Below are 23,759 nucleotides of genomic sequence, written 5' to 3'. Positions count from 1 at the left end.
AAGGAAAACCTAAGATACAACCTGCAGATATGGAAAGGCAAATGCTCTTTGCCTTTGAAAACAGTACTCACAGGGGTGAATTTTCAGCTTAGAAATTGGGTCTGCACTCTATTCTGAGGTCCATTCAGAATGTGAATACAAGTAAAACTGTTGAAGTAGCCCAAGAGATTGAAGCAAAGTACAGCAAGACTGGTGGCACATCAAGAATGTTCTTTCTTGGTGTGAAATGGTTTAAAGAGGTTTTTTGGATTGGGGAAGAAGTAACTTTATCAGAGTAACATAACAGTAAATCTTAATACTGTTACTGTTGGGATTACGGATAGGAAGGTTTTCTAATGCACAGCTTCCAGATTGTGCTTTTTTCTTTATGTTAGATAGGATTCATGTTCAGAATCCAGAGTGGTTCTAGATTATGCTTAAATTTGTGTAGTTACACAGTTCTCTTTGGACAGTTCATTGGGTTTCTGTTTCCCAGCATGTCAAATTCAGGCTGCTTATTCTGATCTTGAAGCACCCTTTCTCTTCTGTGCTATATAATCTTTTTATTCTTTCATGTGATCTCTTTTCAGATATTAGAGGGATGCTTTCCCCCCTTCTGTATTTTGCTAATAGGACTAAATGAGGTCTCATAATACTTTGTAGGGGAATAGACCTATAACATTCATTCTTATACAGGGACTTAAGTGACTTCTAAATAAAACATTAGAATGCAGGCCTCTGAATACTGCTGCAACTGAGATATATCCTTATTAAGGTATCAGCCCAGAACATTCGTGGCAAATTTACTCAGCTGCTGTTTAAAAATCTATGAATAAATCAATATGTGGTGCATATTACATGTTGATATATTGCATAGCAGTAAAGTCGAATAGAATTTAGGATTGCGTATATGGTCCCTTTTTAGGGTCACATAAATATTTGTCTGGTTTTACAATTGATAGATTACTGAACAATGGCTTTACTTGCTCATTTTTTAGATTTAATCTTTTCCTCTGGTATTTCAAAACGAATGTACTCAGCCATGATAGCAATAAGTAGTGTTCTGGTGTTGCTTAGTGACAGTATTGACTGTTGGATGGTGATCTCTTTTAGCTGATCCCAGTCTCAGTGTTCAGGAAGAGTAGGTTTTGGACTTCAGCCACTTTTTTAACAGTTAACAAATGCATCTGGAATTTTAGGAGACTTATTTTTGGTTTGGTTTGTTACTTGACTTTATAGTTTATCACAGAATCAAGAAAAATTAAGTTTGAAGTGATCTTTGGAAGTTTTTAATCTGTGTTCTCTTTGTAAGGTAGTTTTGACTATATATGTCATTCTTGCCAGGCATTTGCCTAATTTGTTCTTAAAAACTTCCCCATAGAGAGATTTTTCTTATGTGCCATTTTCCATTTGCTCTAGTGTTTCACTGCCCTTTAATGCTAGATTTTTCTTGCTGCAACTTAAGGCCCTTATTATTGGTTCTGTCTAAATACAGATTGCAAAATTAGAGATCTGTGCTAATCCTGCAAGGTTGAGGGACATGGTTAACTTTACTCACATCTATGCCTTTTATAGTATTTAATTTAAGCATATACATAAAATCTATTGCGGGATGAAGGCTGTGATTTCAGGCAGTGCTCATAAAATACAAAAGGAACAGTTCAGACAATTGCACCATGGATTACATAGTTTTCTTACCTGGGTTTGGTTGTATATCACTTATTTAGATTTTTTTTGAAAGGATAAAGGAAAGTTCTAATGAGAGCCTTTGACACTGAAGAAAAAAGAGAGAGCATGCATGTCTGTATGTATGAATAGTCTCTCTATATATAAAATCTGTTTTGTTTAGAAGTGCCTCAGGTGTTCCCAAAGAACAAGCTCCATAAGGTGGAAATGCAGATCTAGTGTTTTCATTGTTTTACTCCTAATACTCTCTGTATGACAAATATGTCATAGGGCGTTGAAGGACAGCAGGCTGTCTTCTGCTGTGTTTCCTAAAAAGTGGAGCATGTTGTATATATGCTGGGTAACAAAAGGCTGCCTTACTAGCCTTTTCTAGCCTTTGGACCTAGGAGTAAGAGAATTAAATTCTGTGGAAATTCAAAGAAACAGAAACCTGACTCAGAAAATAATTTTGTTTATCAAACTTGTCTCGTGAAAATAATCTGACCAGATCTTGGGATTAAAATTTTTCAGTTGTGACTTAGTTATATAGCAGTGTGATTTGCTGTCTTTTCAATAAATTAAGAAAACCAAATCCATGTCTATCTGAATCAATATAACAAGATTGTGACAAGGAATAGATATGCTATGGCTGATATTTCATTGTGTTAAATTCATCTGTGGAAGAATGAAATATTCAGCCAGTAGAATATGAATTTAGACATCAGTTGTTTTTTGAGAGTTTATTTAGAAGTTGAAGTTAATTACAATTATAAATTGAAATAATTTCTTGTCAGCTCTAAAATATGTTTGGGTTTGTCCATTATTCTTCTTCTTTAAACTGGTAGTTACTTTATGGTTGATACTGTCAGAATGAAATGAATCTTGTCCAGACTAGCTTCTGAACAAAAAAAAAAAAAAACACAAAAAAACCCCAAACCTAAAAAACCCCAGCAAAACAGGTCTGTGTGAATATTTCGGTATGTGTTCTTCCATCTGTCTCTGCGTGTTGTTTTTAGCACTTCAAATAATTTTTCAAATATTTTTAAATACTTTTCTCTCTTGTGAGAAATAAGTTGTGACCAGTTATGTCTTTAACATTACACAGTCACCTTGTGATGCATGCATAAATGACTAATGGCACTGGGATATAAAGTTTTCTAAAGCATCTTGGCTTCACGTTTCCCAGAGGTGAGGGGAATAAAGCTGCTCTTTCAGGTTTGTTTTCTTCATGTAAGCAGGTGATTGATGAACCTGTAGTAATGAGAAGAAAAATCTAAGACTGCCTTGCCTTTCAAGAAAATAGTGAAAAATTAAATTTATTCAACATTCTTAGAATCAGAATTTAGACTTAGGTGTCTAATTTTTAAAAACTCCCTTGACTGTTTTGGAGGAATTGAGTCACTATGATGGTGTGATCATGTCAGCCTTCTGTGGACTGAATTGAGTAACAGCAATTTGACAGTTAAGGGAGGAAATAATGCAGAGAATTTATTTTGGTTTTCACATGATTTTCGTATTGACTTTGGTACATGTTAATGCATTGCTAACTTTCTTTTAGCCATAGACTTTGTATTTTTGACAAGGGCATTAAAAATGTGTAATGTTCAAGCTACAGATAAGTTATCATCCATCAAATTTTGGTTCTAAACTCAATATCTTCATAGCTTAAAGCTCTTAAATCAGAGATCGAAATTAATTTATTTTTATTAACTATTTATTGAGAAATATTTATTCAGGAGTAGTCACCTGAGAGATACACAATCATGTTTAAAAGGGTGTTCTATGTGAAAGGAGAATCCAGGAAACTTTAATTATGTGTTCCTTAACTTACTAGGAAGCGGTAGCTTAATTTTGATTTGGTTTGGGTTTTAGTTTCATAAGATGAAGTTAAATTGTGGGGTTCTTGCTTCTTATTTTACGATAGGTGAAACAATAGGAAATACTGTATCTTGCATTAAAATCTGAAAGCTAAAAATGTAACCTTATTCCTTCTAAAAGATAAATGGCTTATTTCTCCAGCAATGTTTCTTCTTGGATACTCTAATTTAAACTATGGTAATAGAATATAACATATAAAATTATTTTATTTGTGCCCAAAACAGCGTGCTGGATTATAATTTCTCTCTGAAGTATGTTAGTATTAAAACTATGTTTTTGTGTAGAGTAGCAAAGTGGTATTTGGTGTTTCTTAGACTCATGGCAGAGCAAATTCCTGACCCAGAGACTGTGGAAAATAAAAGGACTGTGCATGCAGGAGTTCAGTAATATGCAGTAGTTGAGGGTACCTGGAAGAATAGATAAAGAGAATTCAAAGAAAACTGTTCTTAGGGTATTTTTTTTTTAATTTTATAACCCATTCCTTTTGTTCTTGTCAAGACTCACTCATTTTTCCTTCATATTTTTGAACCGCAATGCAGTATTCATCTGATAATACTCTGTTGTTATCTTCATAACAACCTACCCAATTTTGGTGAAACTCCTTCTGTAGACAAAAGGAGCAAGACCTAACTGTGCTTTATTATCCTACCTCCTAATAGGTGTGTTGTGAGACAGAGTTTTAGCTAGGAGGAAGAGTCCAGTCTGGATGCTCCATTCCCACGCTGAGAAGTCAAGTTAGAGAAATAGAAGCAACCCACCTTTTTTTTTTTTTTTTTTTTTTTTCCTTCCTACCTTTTGGCAGCTGGCAAGTCTGAAATAATGTGGGAGGTGGTACTTCTGTGGGACACTTCCTCACCTAGTTAAATTTGCTTGTTGGCCTGAGGCAGTGCAATTGTACATGATAGATGTATGCAAGATAGTTGTTAGAGTAGCTGGCCTTTGGACTTTTGCTTTTTTTATTTGTTTCTGTCAGAAAGGGCAATACAGAAAAGAATCGCTACTGCTGCAGCAAGAGGTTCAAGCTGATGGAATGAATTTAGAGATCTCTCTCATTTACATACAAGTAAATCAAGTTATTCAAATGAGATGCATCCCAGGAAATTAGCTATGTCGGTGAAGGATAGTGCATTGGGTAGGGGTTCTTTAGTATACCTCCTAAAAACTACTGCATTTCTTGAGTTTGGTTCTGCTAGCAAAAATGTTTGGACTTACTGATCAGCAAAAGATAAATTTGGTAAAGGCATAATCATGTGGTCTCTTCTCTGTCTGTAGTGGCTTGATTCACTTAAGGTTTAAGGCAGCCAGTTTAGGAAGACATAATAATGCTCAAGCCTGTGTTTGTTGTTAAGGAGATGCTAGTATGACTCATGTGTTGACTACTTATGTTCTTGGCAGGTGGTTGGGTATGTGATGCATTACAGAACTGGTATACTCAGCACACCAAGGGAACAATATGTTTTAAGCAGCTAAGGCCAGCAGCAAACCTTTTTCACTGGTAGGTAGCACCAGTTGTGAAACTTCAGCATTATGAATCTTTTTGTAGCCTTCAAACCAGAGGGATCACTAGACCGTGTAATTTAATCTTCTGTACCTGCTAGAAAGGTCTTACCCCATATTGAACTTGGCAGTTTGTGTTTGGGGAAAAAAAATAAAATACCATGCACCTTTCAAAGATGTCACAGAGTCTCTACCACTTTCTGGTAATTTGTTCTAGTAGTTAATTGGCCTTACTCTATTTAAAAAAAAAAAAAGTGAAAATTGTTGGGTTTTTTTTTCCTTCCTCCATTTGAGTAAAGAGCCTTAAAAAAGGCAGTATTTTCTTACTACAAAGAAGCACAGTAATCAAGTCACCATCGATCTTTTTTGATTAGATAAACAGATTCACTTGTATTGCTCCAAGATATTTATTTCAATCCTCAAGTCACTTTTGTAGCTCTTTTATGTATATCCCTTTTCATAGCGTCCCTTTAAGAATATAAACTCCAGTACTGCATGTAGTATTTGTGGTTTCAGCAAGGCCATGTGCTGAAATAAAATAGTCTTTGTATTTCTACCCACTACTCTGGGGTCTTTTCATATGTCAAAAAATTGCATCACTGTTTTTCTGCCACAGCATTCCACCAAGAACTGCTGTTATTTGATATATTGATACCTTGGCCATTGCTAAAAGTCAGTCTCTTGGAAAATGTTTTCTGATAAACAACTGCATTTGATAACATTTAAAATTTGTGTTGTTTAGGGTCTGGGTCTTTTTGTTCGGTCGGTTTTGGGTTTTGTTTTGGGTGGGGTTTTTTTGTTTGGGGTTTTTTGGGTTTTTTGGTTTGGTGGGTTTTTTTGGTTTGGGGTTGGTTTTTTTTTTTTGGAACTAGGTTACCAAGTAGTGCTTATGTATGACTTCCCTGTTCTCATTACTTTCTTTTATATCAACAGTAATTTTAATGTTAATCACTGATGAAAAAGCCATGTAGCTGCAAGCTTCCTGCCAGTCCCTGCAGAACTGGGCTTTTTTAAATGGACAGCTGGGGTTTTTTTAAGTCATCTCAAACCATATCTCAAAATCTTAGTGCTTTGAGTTCATAGGCTTTGTGTTGCAAGAAAAGGGTATCCAAATCTGTAAGTATTTTTATTTTCCCTATATATTAATAACTCATGTCTTACATTTGCCATTCTCGGAGTCATACCATGTGATTTCAGCATGTCCCAGCATCCCAATTTCAGCATCCCAGTTACAACAGATTGCCCGGAATTCTTTACCGTTGAAGAAAATAATACTATCTCAAAGTTTTAAATATGTTTTCAAATTAATCAGAAGGAGTATCAGTAGAAGAAAGTTGAAAGAAATACTGCATTAAAAAAATGTTTATGCTTCTAACTCAACTTTGGTTCATTCATGCATACTTCCTCAGACTTGTTGGCCTGGGTCTTTCCTCTGCTAGTAAGGATGGTGTAGACCTGCAGGTTTGAAAACTTATTTGTAAAAGAGTTATTACTTTAAAAGGTGGTTTTCAGTAATTCAGCAAGAAAAGAAGCAGTGATTACATGGTGGTTCTGGCTCTTTTGTATTTCTAATGGTTAGGCTAAGTTAGGCTATTGATGAATTCCCTTAGTTAGTGTTCTGGTTTTAATTTTCTGCCTGTTTGGATGTCACTGTTTATTATTAAAACAGTATCTTTGTGCATGGTAAAATTATAGGTGATAGCATTCTGTAATTTAGCTCTGTCCTTACAGAAATTAATGTATGACTCCCAGTTCATGCATGGCAGATTTTCCTGAGCTCCCAACAGCTTCAGACGTGTCATCCTCGGAAAGCAAGCTGTAGCAACAATGACACCTCTGTTAAGGCTGTTAATGTAAGCCTTTCCATAATGTTGCTGGTGTTTATAGATTAATCAATAACTTGGAAGGGGAGATGTCTGTGAGGTTAAGCAACTTTCTCCTCTACAGCCAGTTTCTTCTTCAGCTTAAGTGTACCTGACATTTTGGAACCAGTTACAGCAAAAGATGGCACGAACAAGTAGAGATGTTGGACAGCTACATCTGAAGAATTTTGTACTTCAGATGTTTTCTCCTTGAATATCCTTTCTGCAGACCTTGTTTTTGATAGATGCAATGATATTCCTAATAGATAAAATCACCACAGGTTTCTTTCTGAAACTGAATAAGATTAAATAAGCACTTTTATTTTGAGAGTTCAGATAAAGTATTTAATCATTTGTTACCTCAGGCTTAATTAAAAAAAAAAAATCTAGATCCAGTAGTGCTTGTATTTACACTGACACTGTTATCAGTTGGCTTACATCACTGGAATTAAACTGCAAGGTTAAGACAGACCTAAATCAACTTCTCTAATTTAATATTGCTCTGGAAAATTTTAAAATCCTGTTCTATCTGACCAGGAGAAGGTTTCCTTTTTAAAGTGACACTGGATTTAAGAGTTGTTTGGAATTCTAGTCATGTGTTTAACTTTTATCATATTGACTTCCAATGAATTAAATGTATGCCTAAAAGGAGATGGTTGCTGATGTACCATGCTGCAAAAAAGCTAGCTGACTAGTGTGATCACTTCTTTTTGGAAATCTTTCTTTAGTGAACTACGTGTGAGAGATTATAAACATTTGAGGTGGGTGTAGCTTGGGCAGTCACCTACAGAAAACATCTCCAGACTACTGGTATCCTGTAGCAGTATTCTAAGCAATTTCAGTGATCTGTCAAGCAGCCAGCTAGAATGAAGTAATCACCTCTCTTGGTTCAGACTTGTTTGTTGTGAAACCTTCTGAAGGTGAGTGTGAAATTCACCAAGAAATTCACTGCTGCCCACTGAGGGTTTTTAAACACAGGATTGGGCTATCAATTTAAACTGTATGAATCACTAGTTTAGGTTTATATACGGTGTAGAAACCAGTCATGTCTAACTACCACTGTCTGTAACTATTTACATCTTCTAAATGCCAATATATCCACAAGCATATGGGACTATTGCAGAACTCATGCATCATTGTAAGATTAGGAGTTGTTTAATGTCACTGAAGTCTTCAGTAGTTCTCCTGTGATAGTTTCTAACATTAAGACATTGGTAGACACCCCATTTAACAAAAAGCAAAAAAACAACACACATTCCCTGCCCCCCAAAAAAAAACCAAAACCACACACAAAACAAAACTCTGGAAGATGTCTTTGGAAGTGGAATGGTGAAGAATTCTGCCTCAGATTTTTAGTCGAAATTTGTATGTGGTGTTGGGAAAGGCTGTAAATGCTGAAAGTGTATGCATATATTGAGGAAAAAATATAGTAATGTGATACACTGGTAATGCTTTACTTCAGCCATGGCTGCATATTAGTGGTTTATTAAAGATGTTTGATTTGTATTTCTGTAACCATAAATAAGTACACTTATAGGTACTATAAGTATTAATTAACTTTCTGCATGCGTTTGAGAAAGCCTTGAATACTTGAATAACAAAACTGTACCTTTGAAATGAGATCTCATTCCTATGTGTTTCTGTAGTGCAGAAAACAATGTGCCCGTAATCCTGGTTTATGCCTTTACATTTTAACAAAGAGATCACTTGGTTGGAACCCAGAGGGCAAATGTGTGCTTAAGCAGAGTAAGAACTCACCAACAAGTGCATTTTTAATGGCACACGTTTACTCTGGCTGTTACCTTCACTTTCTGTGACATTTCTTAGTCCTTCATCTTTTCTTTGTTTCTTATTTGTCTGTGATAACAATCGATGTTTCAAACTGAATCTCCTCTTGTTTACATGTCTGTAAGTCTGAAAGTAATTTGGTTAAAGTAAGTTCCACTAGTCAGGTGGCAGTATGTGCAGCAGGAGGGGAGAGAATTAGGACCTCTCTGTGGCATTTTTTTTTCTGCTTTTTCTTTTCTTTTAAATTGCAGTGATGACAAACATTTTGGTTGAGCATCCCTTTCTCTAATAGATGAGCCTCACAGAATGAAGAGGCACTATGGCCTTCCATTTTCTCTTCTTTACTGACTGCATCCTTCTAGCTTCCCATACCATTTTTCTACTCTTGCCCCCAACCCACTGAGTCACTTCTCCCCCCTCAGCTGGAGCACGCTCCCCCTTTCTCCCTCCTTGCAGCTGTGTTGCAGACTTCCCGTCGCCATAGTGACAGTAGGAAACTGATGGGAAAGGAAAAGAAATGGAGAACAGCACCAACAACCTCCTTAGGTCCCAGCAAAAAGCCAGCGCTGTTACACTTGCGGCCTTGTTTGAGCAGACACCCAACGCTTTGGAAATCTGACTCTGCTTGACTACTTTCACCTCCTTATTTCATAACGAAAACATAATCAAGACCTAAGCTTTTGTACTTAAGTCATCATGGAGCAACAGGGTAAAGTCAATAGGGTGCTGGATTAAGGGGAAAGGCATGTCCGTAAACTTACAGCTTGGTCTCTGGCTGCTCAAGTGCTTCATCATTCTGTATCTCAGTTCATCACCTGTGAAAGCAGGAGATTTAATTGTTTTGTAGATCTTGGAGAGGTTTCTGATCACTATTAATATACATGATATTTTCATTTGGCTATCAGTTGTATAGTTGGTTGCATTGTGGAAATTATAACCTCCACTGCTCTGCTGTTGCCTATGAACCTGTTAGTATTGAACCAAAGCGACATGTTGCTGTCCTACATGTCAAGACCCAAATATCCACTGACAGACAACATACTTGTGAATACTAAGCATAAGAATGTCACCCTGGCTCATTCTCTCACTGTTTGGGCTCACGTTGCTCTTTCTTTCTAACGAGACTTGTTTCAATGCAGTATTTTCAATTCTCACATTCCAAAAAAAATAGGGAGCAGGGGAAGAGGAAAGCCCTTTGAATGCAGAATATCTATTGTTACATATTACCCTGCTGTTTAAATACTCTGGACACTGTAAAAACAGAGTGGAAAGCTTGTTTCTAACATGAAGGGGCTTAGAGTCAGTATGGCTTAGTGGACAAGGGAAAAAGACAACAGGAAAAAGAATGCATGAGTAGTAGTAACCATGTCCTTTTTTTTCTTAAACAGTTTTATGTAAGTTTTGTACAACATACAGAAAATGCTGCTGTGTCATGCTGAAAGTCAGACTCGGGCCTACCCAATGATTTCATTTTATTGTTATTGTGTTACAGCAGCTGTTGTAATTTATGGCAGTTTGTAGACTTACAGCCACACAATGATATAGCTTCCTTTAGACTGTCTCCATTCAGTCTCCACATGGGAAATTTCTTGATCTCATATCCTTTCCCTGTGGTTACTGCCCTCTGCAAAATTTACAGGTAGCAGTCTTTTACAGTACTGAACAACCCTCTGTACAACTGTAATCTGTGCCAATGAAGCTTTGAAAGTCATCCCCTGTCCATCTCCCTTTCCCAATGCTTTTGCTAAATAATTTTGTTTGCTAGTTTCATGCCATCTTCCTTCCATTTTATCCCTGCAAGTGGAAATCAGCTCGTAATTGGAGTATGCCCATTTAGTAATTTGAACTGTATTAGAACCTTCTGTATAGTAGGCTAATGGAGAGAAAGGAAGTCCCTCACTTCACTTGTAAAATCATGATTGCTCAGTATTGCAGGATTTGCATTGCACCTGCCATGCATCAATCTCACTCACCCTCTCTCTCTTCCCAGCAATCTGTGGAGGCATAAAAAAAATGGAAGTTATGTTGATATAGCAAAAGACAGAAATACCAGGGCACACAAATTTATTGCTGTAATCTACCAAAATGTACTACAGGCAATCTAAGTGCATTCCAAGGATCCCCAGTTGCTTTGAACAGTATGTTCTGGCTGACCAAAGCTACTGCAGTTTTTCTTACTGCTACCAAAGCTGTGTATTCTTTTGCTGCATCTATGTACCATTAGTTTCATTTCCCGGCTGCTTCAGCAGTATGCAACTGCATGAGTTGGCATTAGGGCAAATATGCAGTCTTTCCTGATAAAGAGCAGGTCGCTTCAGCAGCTGCATCTCTGCCTCACAGTAGTAGATGATTTGTATCCAGCTGCTGGTGCTCCACCTCACAGGCTCCTCTGCATGAAATCTGAGTGTTCTCAGACTGTCAGCTGGTATAACCAGCACAGCTGTACTGACATGAATGGATCTGCTAGTTTACAGTAGTTGAGCACCTAGCTCTGTACGGTTGTAGTGGGAAACGTGACCTTCACTGACCAGTGGGCCACTGCCAACATCTGACACTTTCCTTTTTTTCTTGATACAGATATTTTAAACAATAGTCTTGAACTTCCAGTCTTGGCCTAGCTGGTCTAATGACAGGTGAAGGTTTGTGTGAATTCATACCTGTTCTGCCTGCTTCTGTACTTTTTCACAAGAATTGAGTTACCTTACTTTCTCAGAGCTATTTATTTCTGAGTGGGTTGACGATATTTGGCAAGGACTTCCATATATCTCACCCTACAAACTATCTCTCCGTATCTTGCTGCTGAGGGAGTAGGAGAGAACTCAAAATCAGTTTTATGGAACTATTTTTGCTTCATTAGGCTGATGATACCAATTTTTCACCAATCTAATTTGATAAGCATGAATGAAAGGTTTCTTAAGTTGCTTTTTTACAAGGGATTATTGAAAAGCTGAATTAATAAATGTTAGGAACATTGAGAGAATGCAACATAAGCCTAATTCACTGGTAAGTCCAACTTTAAGGTGTGTAGAACAGGATGAAAAATGCCATGTGACCTCAAGTCCTGACTGCTAGGAACAGATTCAGCCAATTCAAATGCGTTTAGTACATTAGTCTCAGTGGGTGATGTGGTGGTGGGATATTTGGAACCAGGACCAAGGTGTGAGCGTAACACTGAACTGCACAAACACTGTGTAACACTGATCCTTGCACAGCTAGCCACAAAAATATATTTATTTTGTTGTTTTGCTTTTCACTGGCAAATAGAAATTGCAGTGTCACAATGCCAGATATAATATTAGATAAAAACTTTGTTTTGGTAGCTTGAATAATAGACTACAAAAATCTTAAGATACAAAAATCTTAAGTATAATGGAACTGTAATGGTTGCAACACCTTAAAGGGAACATAACAAACATTTAATAAAAAAGACTCGTCCTTAATGCACTATGAGCTTAATTCCTTTCATGCTTCTGTCTTGAATCCAGTTTAGGTACTTATCTGGATGGCTCAGGTTTGCACTGTTCATAAACCATTCCATTCTGTTTACATTTTTTTGTATACACTCAACTCCATTCCTGTATCAGCAATTCTTGAGGATTTATAAGTGGAAATATCTTTTCTGAGTCTGGACAAATAAATAGCTCTATCTGGTTTTTTTGGTCATTGTCTCCCTTAAGATGAGGAGTTAGAAGCTAATACTCTATTACATGTGCCCTTTTTTTTTTCCCCTATAGAATGCTTTGTCATCCTGATTATAAAATGGTAAGATATGATTTCCAAAAATGACAAAGGCATGCAGCTGTTTAGTTGATAGGAAAATGATTTGCTGTGAAACTTTATGAAAAGTTGACTATCATTAAATGTGGGAATTATATCTGTAGTTACTCAGCATTCTAGAGGAAGCAGCAAATAAAGTGAAAATGTGTCAAGTAGTTCTAGTGTTCAAGTATAGCACCTGTTCTTTTCCAGCCTTCATTCAATATACTAAAAAGCCTTAGTTCTTTTATACTTGCCTAACAAATTTAGGTTAGTTTTCCATTAACTTTTAAGTCCATTATTTGTCTGGTTTTAATCCTAGCTATTCCCTTGTGTCTTTTTATCTCTGTCTATCATCTATACTGATGCTGACACAGTAAGCTCAAACATCTTTGGGTGCTGTTTTAATAAACAATTGCATTGGGTTTAATGATAGCTGAATTAAGTATGCACCATTATTAAGAGTCATTCCCCAGAGAACTTGACTTTACAGAAGGCTCAGATCAATGCAGTTTTCATATCACAAGCTGTGTAAAATAGTAAAGATTCTGCTGTGGAAGCCCAAACGTATAAAGACATGAGCAAAAATATGCTTATAGGAATGTGGTTGAAATTGAGACAGTGTTGATAGATCAGTACAGAGAGGCAACAACTGCTGCAGGCTTCCGGGCTGTTCTGCAGGTCTGTATAACACTTCATACCCTGAGCTGCTGCAATAGAACAGATTTGTGCAAGGACCTTGTTTTATTCCACCTCTTCACTGAAGCTTATGAGAATACCCTACTAAACTGCTCATATAATTAGAAGAATGAGCCATCTAGCAATATTATAACAAGTGATGATAATAAAGTCTAGCTAGGATCAGACTTACCATGTGGAGGAGCCTGTCTCTTTTTATGTGACCACATAAGAAAGGGGAGTGAGTATCATGGTAGCTTACACATCTCAGTTAAATACCTTAGCTGAACTGTAGCATTTTTACTGGAAAGAACATAGTGTCCATCCTTCCTGTTCTTCTGCCAGAGAAGCGAGTTGATTGATTCTTTGTTCAGTACTTTATTTGATACATAGGTGAACACTGTAGAGAAGAGGAATGTTAATTTGTGCTTGTTACAGCTGCTTAGGAGATGGAAATAAATAGCCTTAGGATAAACGGGAAGACTTAAAGTAATAAAACAGTGATACAGCTCTTCCACTTTCATCTCAGGATCCATGTTTAATCTTGTCCTTTTTTGCCAACCTTTCCCCTCCTGAAAAAAAATGCCAGATTTTCTTGGCATCTGCTTTGTAGCACTTGCCAGTGGAAATCTCACATTTACCTCTGTTACTAACTCACTGTCTCTTGGGCTTTTTGTGTTTATTTTGGGCTTACGCGTGCACACACACACACTTTTTCTGATGCCCCTTTTGTTTTTCTCTGCACTTCAGTGATTCTTTAACTATGTTTGCCTGATTGTTTTAAGGCATACAGGTGCCTGGTGCAGTAAGTACTCATAGTCAGTTCTGAAATGCTGCTCAGCTGAACTTTGGTACCTTAATCTTGAATATACTGTTGATGGGTGGACCCTTTAATGCAAAGTATTACGCAGCTTTGGATAGAGATTTTTTTTTTTTTCTCTGAAAGGGAAAAAGAATCTATCAAGGAAGAATGAGAGGTTATCAAACACAATACACAGTGTTTCCTTACTTCATATGTGTTACATACATATGTGTGTGTCTGTTTCTAATATCAAGTACATTGTAAGGTATTTTAGTGATTGCATGGAATTTAGGTGTATGTTTAATCTCAGAAATTACTTTTGCTAATAAAAAAATTCTGTTACAGTATTTTCTTTGACATATCTAGAAATCATAATGCTATACAGCATCTGCTAATAATTAGAAATGTTTGCATTTGAAAATAAACGTCACACTGCCTAGTGCAAAACCATGTATATGCATAGAGAACTTCAGCAAAAGCTTTAGAGATGGTATTACAACTTTTGCATGTATGCAGAAAAATATCTAAGTAAAAATGCAATGGTTAAATTACTTGAACGTGTTCTGTAGCGATCATCTACAGTGCTTTTCCTTTTCACTCTAACTCTGGCATTTTTGTTTTATTAAATACATTCTTGGTTAAATATGTATATTAAAGTGAAATGCCTCTAGCAGTTATATTACAAGCTGTATAAACTTTCACTGTGTATTATATATCCAATAGTTCAAATGTATTTACAAGGGTTTTTATACTTACCTTCTCTTTTAATGGCAGTAATTCTGTGCACTTAAACTTGTTTGCAGTGAAATGCTTGTTTTGAAAGCCAAGTAAATGGAAAGCCCTGAATTATTTTGAGCTGTTTGTGGTCTGTTTTTCTGGTGAACTTCTGCCAGCTTTTTGTGTCACTGTACCTGTTAGTACAGTGTAAGTTCTCTCTACCCGCTACAGTATAAGGTAATAGCCAAAACAAATCTTGTGTGAAGTCCTGGTTAGCATGTATCTCCTTCAGAGGATGAGTGAGTAGTAAAATTTAGGCTGCAGGCTCCCTTGATGTTGCTTAGCTAGAGAGTAGCCAACACCACAGAGCCAGGCACCTGCTATCTCCATCCAGCTGGCCCGCATTCCCAGTCCTGCTTCCACAGAGATCAGTGCTCTGGCCCTTATCTCCAGAGAACCTAAAGCCATTGCTGCGGTTTGTTGGTTGTGTCACTTGCTGCAAGATTTTTGTGAACTATTTAGTATTCCAGAATGAAGAAAGTCCTGTGAACACAAGAACTGACTACCAAAGTCAAACTGCCAATTCTTTGAGAAGACAGAAACCTCTACTGTGTGGTCTCTTGTCCAGCTTGACTAAAGATAGCTTTTAGGAAGGGGGCAGGAGGGGGACTTAACAACCGTTGCTTGTGGTGACTTCAAACTCATCATTCCAGTGAAGCCTTAAGAAACTTGCTTTTGCTAATGAGATGTGCAGGTAGCTTGTAACCTTACTACGGATTTCCTGGACTTTATTTTTGGTTAAATAAGTTAATTTTGTTGAGTTCTGTCCTGCTTTCTCTTTGCTCTTCATCAGTGTATAAGAAAATGACCCGCTTTCTCATGGTTCATTCTGCATTTCTTTTAGTAGTCCTTTGCAAGGATTTGAAATGGAGCTGAGCTGTGCATAAAACTCCTGTATCTTTAGGACCTGTCTAAAACGTAGTACATTGGGTTTGGTTTGGTTGTGTTTTGGTGTGGGGGGTTGTTTTTTTGTTTTTGTTTTTAAAGCACTTTTTCATAAAGTAAACAGCCATCCAGGAGTCTTTATACAAAATATAAAACTTTACTTTCCAAGAAAGCAATTTTGATCTCCTGTATCCCCACAGAAAATATTCAGGTTGACCCATATTAAATAATTTTTCATGTGCTTCATGAGTAGCGTGTGATACAGCCATGAGAGTAATCGTACTGTAGCATAAAAGCACTTGGATAGTTTGTACAGATAGGAACAGCAACAATCATGTAAGATTTATAATTATTACAAAAGTACAGAGATCTTTTTAAATTTATGATACCTACTTAGCCAGCCTGCATTGTCTAATCAGCTGTGAAAAAGAAAAGGCCAAATGAAGCTATAGTCTTTGACTCCAGCAAAACATTTACATTTGCAGTGAGATTTTTTTTTTTCACCAGACTTGCATTTGTTAATTAATTAAAGTTAAGGAAACTGTTATGCTTAAACAAATTGTTCTCAGGCCTATGTTCCTTGCATCTAAATCCAGCACCTTCACTTCATGCAATTGGCTTAATAATGTAGGGGACAATCTTGTAACTGGAGCATACAAGCAGGCTCCCTTTTGTTCTATACAAGTAAAATAAAGAAACAGTTTTTACATTTTCATGTTTAAACAAAATTCTGCGTGGGACACGTCATTAGGCTCTGAATAAAAATATAATATTCCTTTAGTGTCTCAAAACTTTCTGTGGTGTAGCAGCTATCTTGGGAAAAATCAGATCTGACTTGGCTGCCCTAAGTATTGGTGGAAGCAATTTCTGCAGTTTAAGCATAGGAAGCCTGAATACCCCTTTGACAGCAGGCATAAGTCAGATGAGAGAGACGAGAAGCAAAGTCTTTGTGAGGGGAAAAACAGTTATATCTCTTAATTAGTTTCCGGCTTTTGTAAAAGTTCAGATTAAAGCATAGCAGACATCCAATGCAGAGGATATACTATATCAAGTAATGTGATTTTGTAACCTTGTCAGTACTCCAAAAGAGCAGTGTGATTGACTTCAAGCCAAGTATCTTTGTCAAACCTTTAGCACAACTTGAGTAAGTTCTGAGTATCTCACAGTTGGAATGATGTGACGATACTCTAATTCCAGAAACGGGAAGCAGTATGTTTTTCTCTCTAAACTGGAAAGAGTAATATCAAATTACAAACATAAAGGGAAGCAACAATTTTGCACCCTGTGTCAAATCACTTATAGGTGGAACCAGGCTAGGAGGACAGAAGGGGGAGTTTTGAGGGATTTTTTGTTTGTGTGCACGTGTTAAAGTTTAAATTTCTGATCTATGGTCTGGTAATGTAATTGAATTTCTTCAGGAAAAATTATCAAGTAGATTTTAGTGATAAACTATAGCAATGTAAGAGGCATTGCACAAGTACTGGCAGCATAACAAAAGGAACTTTTATTGTCTGGCTGAGAAGGCACCCTCAGAACTGTAATGGCAGGAAGATAAGGTGATCAGAACAGTTCTGCTCAATTTTTTTTTTTTATCCCAGTCATGTGTAGGCCTTTGTGATATGTGTTATTATTTACTACTAAAAGGTCAGGAAGAGCAAAACAAAGTCCAAAAAGATTGAAGGAAAAGTAAAATACACTGTGCTGGGCTGCCAGCTCCATCAGGGTTAAACCATCACTCGGTTACATCTCTCTTTCCTTTTTTCCAGATTGGAAGTGGTTAGTTTAAAAGTAAGACAGAGGAAAGGTGTTTTTCTTTGAAGCTTTGCCCTCACTAAGTCCAAAAAGTCTTCAAAACTGTTTAGTCAATGGCATGTGTACTGACAGTGTCCAGTACAGCTTGAGATGCTTACAACAAATCACAGTCTGTCCCCAGCTATATTTAGTGACGCAGTAGTACGATAGCCTCTTACAACAGAGCTGCCAAATGACTTGTGTCACAACTTCTTTGCCCAAATCTGTTGTCTAGATTGTGGAAGATGTACAAAGGAAATGTCATTAAGCTCTAGAGAGGGACTTGCTAGACCTGGATTTATTCTTCCTCTCCTCTCACAGATTTCTTGCCTGCTGGTGGGTATTTCATTTAGGGAGAACACCCTGCCTAAAAGTCAGCATATAGATTAAAGTAAAGATGTTTGTGGCAGGGTAAGTTCTCTTTGGGAGAACCCTTTTATTCCTTCCTGGAAGCAGTGGCATTTTAGGCCAATGAGGGGGTTTACCTTCCTCCAAATGGGATAATAGTAGGATACATCAGCCAGTTCACAAAAGCATGTGAGAGATTCAGTTAATAATGAACATCTAAGTATGTGTATAGATATATTAAAGAAGGGAAAGAAAAACTATGTGTATCCATAGCATATTATGTGCAGTCTGCACCTTAGAGCTATTCATACCTAAAGTTCTATGAAGTGGAAAAGAAAAATTAAACTTTCAGTTTGTAGAGGTGTTGGGCAGTTTACCAAGTAAAGAAAAAAAGCAATAGTAACTCCTATTTTTCAACAAATTAAATGGGAACTAAAAAGAACTTGACACTTTACTAAGCTGAACAGACAAGTCATTGTGCTCGCATTGCGATTTTAAATGCTTTGCTTTTGGGAAGCAGCACAAGAAATCCTGGAACTGATAAAGACTGAGTGGTCCATGTTATCCTAGTAACATTTTGCTATGCCTAGAACTAGGTGATCTAATAGTATAAAGCAGATGATGTACAATGGGATCAATCCCTAGGAAAACAGAGCATGCATAGTACATGATCTCTTGTTGAGAACATGTGACAAAGTTATTTCAGTCACTTCTCAAACATTTATTTGTGTAGTAGATGGCATCAGTTGTTTGGGTTTGGGGTTTTTTTCAATTTATTATGAATAATCACATGTTTATGTCATATATCATGTTTCATTATTTGAAAAACTGTAGCTACCCAGTAGAGAAGCCAGGATGGAGCCCTTAGGAGCTGAGGAGACGTTTGCTTAGAGAGAATAACTTTCTAGAACGTAAAGGACAAACAGGTTACGGAGTAATGATGGTGGCCAAGGAATAAGCCCTATGTATAGCAGAGACCAGATGCCTGCTGAGAACAGCAGGAACCCAGGCTTCAGAGGAGCTTTCCCTAGAGACCCAAAGGGGACTGTGCAGATTTCTCTGCAAATCATTGATGTTCTGGACTTAGAGCAAGCCTTAGCAAAGATTGATTTACCAGGACACAGTAGGCAAGGTAGGGGATATGGTTATATATTGTTTTGTTTTGATTTCCCTCATTTTGAGTTTTCTCCCCAAAAAATCACCTGTTCTAGCATCTGTTCTAATAAAACCAGCTTTCCTATTTAGAAGCTGTTTTGGAGCGTTCACTGTGGGGGAAAAAAGGTTTGAGCAGTCTGACCTCACAGCTCTGGCCAGGACAGAGCCCCACTGCAGTGCAGCATGCAGTCAAGAACAAACCACTGGGAAGACTGTGGGACCAAATTCCCATTTATTACAAATTGGCAGATTACCAACTTATGCAACTGTTTAGAATCTTCCCTATGGTGTTTCTCATTTTTACAGCATACTTGTCTGCATATTTATGTGTATGATTAGCTTAACATAGAGTACTTGGTCATTAAGAAATTACATTAATGTTTTCAACTATTCTTTAAAACGTAATTAATTTAGAATGTGATTAATAAAAATAAGCTGAACCCAGACCCTAAAACACCCCTGTTTTTTACAAAGCTGCTTAGAAACTATGTAATTAAGTTTAATTCAAATCAGAGTTAAGATCCAAAGATAGATGGATAAAGGAAATACTTTAAAATAAAACGCTTGGAAGGTTTGCATTCTTACAGACTTTTCCTTTTCCAAAATGTTTTAAAATAGTATTTACTGAAAGAACCATGTCATAAATTGTAATTGTGGCAGCTCTTTCATATGTGGGGTTAAATGTGATTGGTTATTGGATGCTATGTAAAAAATTAAGAAATGTTGTGAAATACTGCAAAAATTGAATTGAGGTATAGTTAAATATTTGATAACTGATAAATTGGTGCTGGGTTTTGTTGTTGAGTATCTTCATTTTGCTGTGTCAGTGTCTGTGGACTTTTAGATAGTTCTTTTGTACAAAAGCTTGTACTTTTGGTTTAGATCTGCGCTTTGATACTGTTTTATCACAGGGAAAAACTAGATATCAGTTTTCCATTAAGTTGCTTATCATTTAATAGTTTGTGGTCCTGTAGTCTAAATAACCTCTTACACTTTACGCTATTTTAGCTGGTCTATTTGGAAGGAACATTTTAAATGCTGTACAGGATTTTAAGCTTTTGTTATCATTTCTGTTGTTATTCTGAATGAAGGGAGAGCTTTGGATTCTTTAAACTAAGCATTGAGTGAAAACCAGCTCCGGGGGGGCGGGGAGGGGGGAAGACAGACTTTAAAGAAAATTCTGAATGTGTATTTGCGTCCTGCAAAGTTAAAAGAAAGAACAAATTTTTTAAGTGCAAGTCTGACATCAAATGTTTAAAATGTTTCCAGTTTTTTAATATAAATGTTACAAATCTTCCTCTCCAGTTTGGGGATGCTTTCTGTTCAAATACAAAGGTGTAATCTTATTAGCCAAAGACTAAGAAGATTTCTGTATTTAGTAGCAATTAGTCTTTGCAGCTGCTAAACTGTAGGAACTCCATAGGCAGCTTTAGGATCCTTAAGCATTTCTGATTTAGCAGCCTTCAAAACAGTTGCTGATTGTCACTGAATCTCTGTTCTTCTTTCATGTCTGTGAATATGCTCAGCTCCATGATTTTGTTCTCTTTTCCCTACTGAGTCAACATTCTCAGTGTTTTTTGGGAAGCACCACTGAGCCCATTTAGGAAGTGCTGCGTGATGCCTCTGTACAATGGTGACTGACTCAGATTGTTTGCACTTCACCCCAAAAAAGCCAAAATGAATGAAGACAGTGAGCTTGAAATTTAAATAATAATAATGATAATAATAATAATGAGAAAGATCAAAATATTTGCTTTTGCTTAAAAATAAAGTCATTGAAGGGTACAGAATTTGTATCAGAAAAGTTGTTATTTAAGAAAACTTGGGGGCTTCATCAAGCATAGCTTTTTGCATAAAGTGACAGGAGGCCTGAAACATTATTGTCAAAATTAATTTATTCATAGGAGTAGTTTCAAATATCTCCTGGATGCCTTAGATCAATGTGTGTGTGGACTGAGTGTGCATATTAAAAAGCAAAGCAAGCTTAAAGTCTCTTTCATCATGGGTCGGGCTAGGACTGTGAATACTCATTACTGTATGGTAAAATATCAGAGAAGCAGCAGAGAGAGTAGTAATGGGATCTTCAGTTTCTCCTGTTCAGATGACGTGACTGTCGCATCAGGATGTTGTGAAAAGTCTCAGTTTTTAGACGCAGTCAATAACTAAGGCATTGGTTGGTGGGACTTTGTCCTGGATGGAGTTTAGTTCACAAGAGGCACATTGCAACAGCAACCATTAGGTTCAACATCCTACTGCAACAGCAACAACAAAAAAAAAAAAAAAAAAAAAAAAAGGCAAAAAAACCCCAAACAACAAAAAAATCCATAACAGTTATCCACTTCAAGAAGGGACACTACACAAACATAAAGATACTTACTAAAAAGAACCTTAAAAAGGTCAGTCAAGAGAAGGAAGTTGTACCAGGTGGTGTGGAAGCTACTTAAGGATACCATATGTGATATTCAAGGCCAGTGCCCACCACCTGTCATGCAAGGCTTGAGGAAAAGCGAAGGCAAGACAGTAGAGCTAGACAACAGAGTAAAGGAAGTTGTTAGAAAGAAGTAGGTGTCTTTTAAAAAGCTGAATTCACACCCAAATGATGTTTTAAACAGATTTAAATGTGAAAACATGATAAGACAGGCTAAGGAATATCTGAGCAACTGGTACAAAGGATTAAAACCAGTAATAGGTCTTACTTCTGATGCATCAGGAGTGATGCACCTGCCAGTCTTGAGCCAATGATCATGGTGTAGAAGGAATACTTACGAGAGGCCTGTTTCAGAGAAGTTAAAAAAACTCTTTGCATTGATGTTATCTGTGGAAAAAACTAGGGAGAACCCCATGCTGGAACACTCCTTCTTGGGCTTTCTCAAATGATAGGTGAAATTGAAGTGATTTAATGGTCATGCAACAAAATAAATTATAAAATAAAATGACCAGTACCAGATTTTATTCACCTAAAATTTCTGAAAGAATTCAAGGAGAAAAATTGCCCACATTACTGACAGTGATGCATAACCACTTGTTTTTTCGAATTGCCTTGTTATCAGAGACTTTAAGGCTGGATAGTGTGATGCCAGTTTTTTAAAACAGTTCTTAAATCATCCAGAGAACTGCAACCCTGTAATCCTGGTGTTTGCCTTAGGCAGTTCAGCACAAATTATAATGCAAAATAAGATATGTGGATGCCCAAAAACCAGTGATCTGCATGGAAAAGATCTACATAAGGTTTGCAAAGAGGAAATCTATGCATATCTAGGAATTCTTTGAAGAGCCAGGAAATATGTGGCTAAGGGTGCTACAGCTGGTGTGGTTTCCTTGAATTTCCACAAAGTTTTTGATAAAGCCCCTCACCAAAGGGGGCACGTAGACATAGCATGAAAGGCAAAGTCCCAGAATAGGTAAGTAGATTAAGAGAATGCAGCAGTTCTCAAAACAAGGGAGGTCACAACTGGAGGCTTGTGTTCGATAGATGGTCAAGTAAAAAGAGCAAACAGTGAAGTCAGAAGGTTTCCTGAAGGCTACAGAGATATTGACTGCATTAAAGGCAAGAGCTGTGTGCATATAATCTCAGATTCAGTGATTTGTCAGAAATGGCAGATGATACACATTTTAGATAGTTGTCAAGTGATGCCCTTAGGAAGAATTAAGCAGTCAAAATTCACCTGCAAAATAGTGGGCTCGGAGCTGGCCGTTACCAAGCAGGAGTAAGATTTTATAGTATGATAAATAACTCTGTGAAAACAACATTTCAGCACTCAGCAGCAGTCAAAAAGCATTAAAATGATGGCAACTATGAGGGTAAAAAGTACAAAAGAAGGAACATCATTATACTGCTTTATAAATCCCAAGTGCACCTTATCTGGAATGTGGTGTATGGCTACTGTTTGATACAGGTTATAGTGCTAGGTAGATGTTTGTTGTGACCAAGTATGGTTCCTCTTGTGGCAGGAGTTTGTCATAGCTTATGAGTAAGAGAAATTAATCTGTATATACAGTCAGATAAACATTAGGATTGAAGACTGTTGCAGACAGTGATATCTGCCTTTACTTATTATTGTCATTACCGTTAATTGGATTTGCTTTTAATCCAAGAGGTACTACTCTGTTGTGGTAGGCAGTGTATATGCAACATTTGCCAGTTTTATATGAATTCTTCATTTGTGAGTATACAAACACAGTATGAATGAACAAATAAAAGACAGTCCGTATCCTAAACGGCTTCCAGTGTTTTGCAATTTTCTCCAACATCAAAACTGTTGTAGATTTTTAAAACCTTTGAAGTGGGTTTTTTCCTGATTTCAAATGATGATTTGAAACATATTTTTTTTTAAAAAGAGCGTAAAAGTATTAACGTTATCTTCTGCTTCTGAGATCTTTTCAGTTTTGCTTTTATTCTAATGAACCATTACATTTTATTGCATTTGTTAGCCACAGCTTTTCACTCTTGGCTAAATTGTGGCTGCTGATATCTTAATTGGCACTAAAAATCACATTATATTTTTCCTTTGCAAGATCCTAAACCAAAATTAAATTCCTCTGCATTGACTGCTTGGTACACCATGGAAAATCCATCCAGTATATCAGGAGGAGGAAAAGAGTTTAAACTGGATGAAAAATCAGGAGAGGCACATGTCCTGTTTCAGATGAGCAAAAGAACAAAATTACCATGAACAACATCCAGAAAGCCTACTGTGGAACTTGGTCCTTGAGCAGGAGAGCCACCTGCCATACTTGAGTCATGATGGGCACGTTATAGAGCAGATTTCTAAAGCTCAGAAGATATTCTTTGACTATCTTTTCCTCAGTCTGCTTTCTCTCTCTCTTTTTTTTAATTTGCTGTTCTAAAGGTTTGTTCTAATAATATTTAGGGACCTGATTTTTAAAAATCCCTAGTA

The 23,759-nt window shown here is 36.9% G+C and overlaps 1 protein-coding gene across 1 annotated transcript in view; it reads left to right on the top strand.

The window, feature by feature from the left end:
• The window catches only part of ERICH1 (glutamate-rich 1), a 79,822-nt gene that overhangs the window by 39,454 nt on the left and 16,609 nt on the right, over positions 1–23,759 (top strand). The window lies entirely within an intron of this gene.

Source organism: Haliaeetus leucocephalus, unplaced genomic scaffold, assembly GCF_000737465.1.
Source record: "Haliaeetus leucocephalus isolate CR32 unplaced genomic scaffold, Haliaeetus_leucocephalus-4.0 Scaffold217, whole genome shotgun sequence".
In the NCBI taxonomy this organism is placed as follows: Eukaryota; Metazoa; Chordata; class Aves; order Accipitriformes; family Accipitridae; genus Haliaeetus; species Haliaeetus leucocephalus.
Note: the sequence above shows the minus strand (reverse complement) of the source record. Positions and strands in the feature narration are given on the sequence as shown.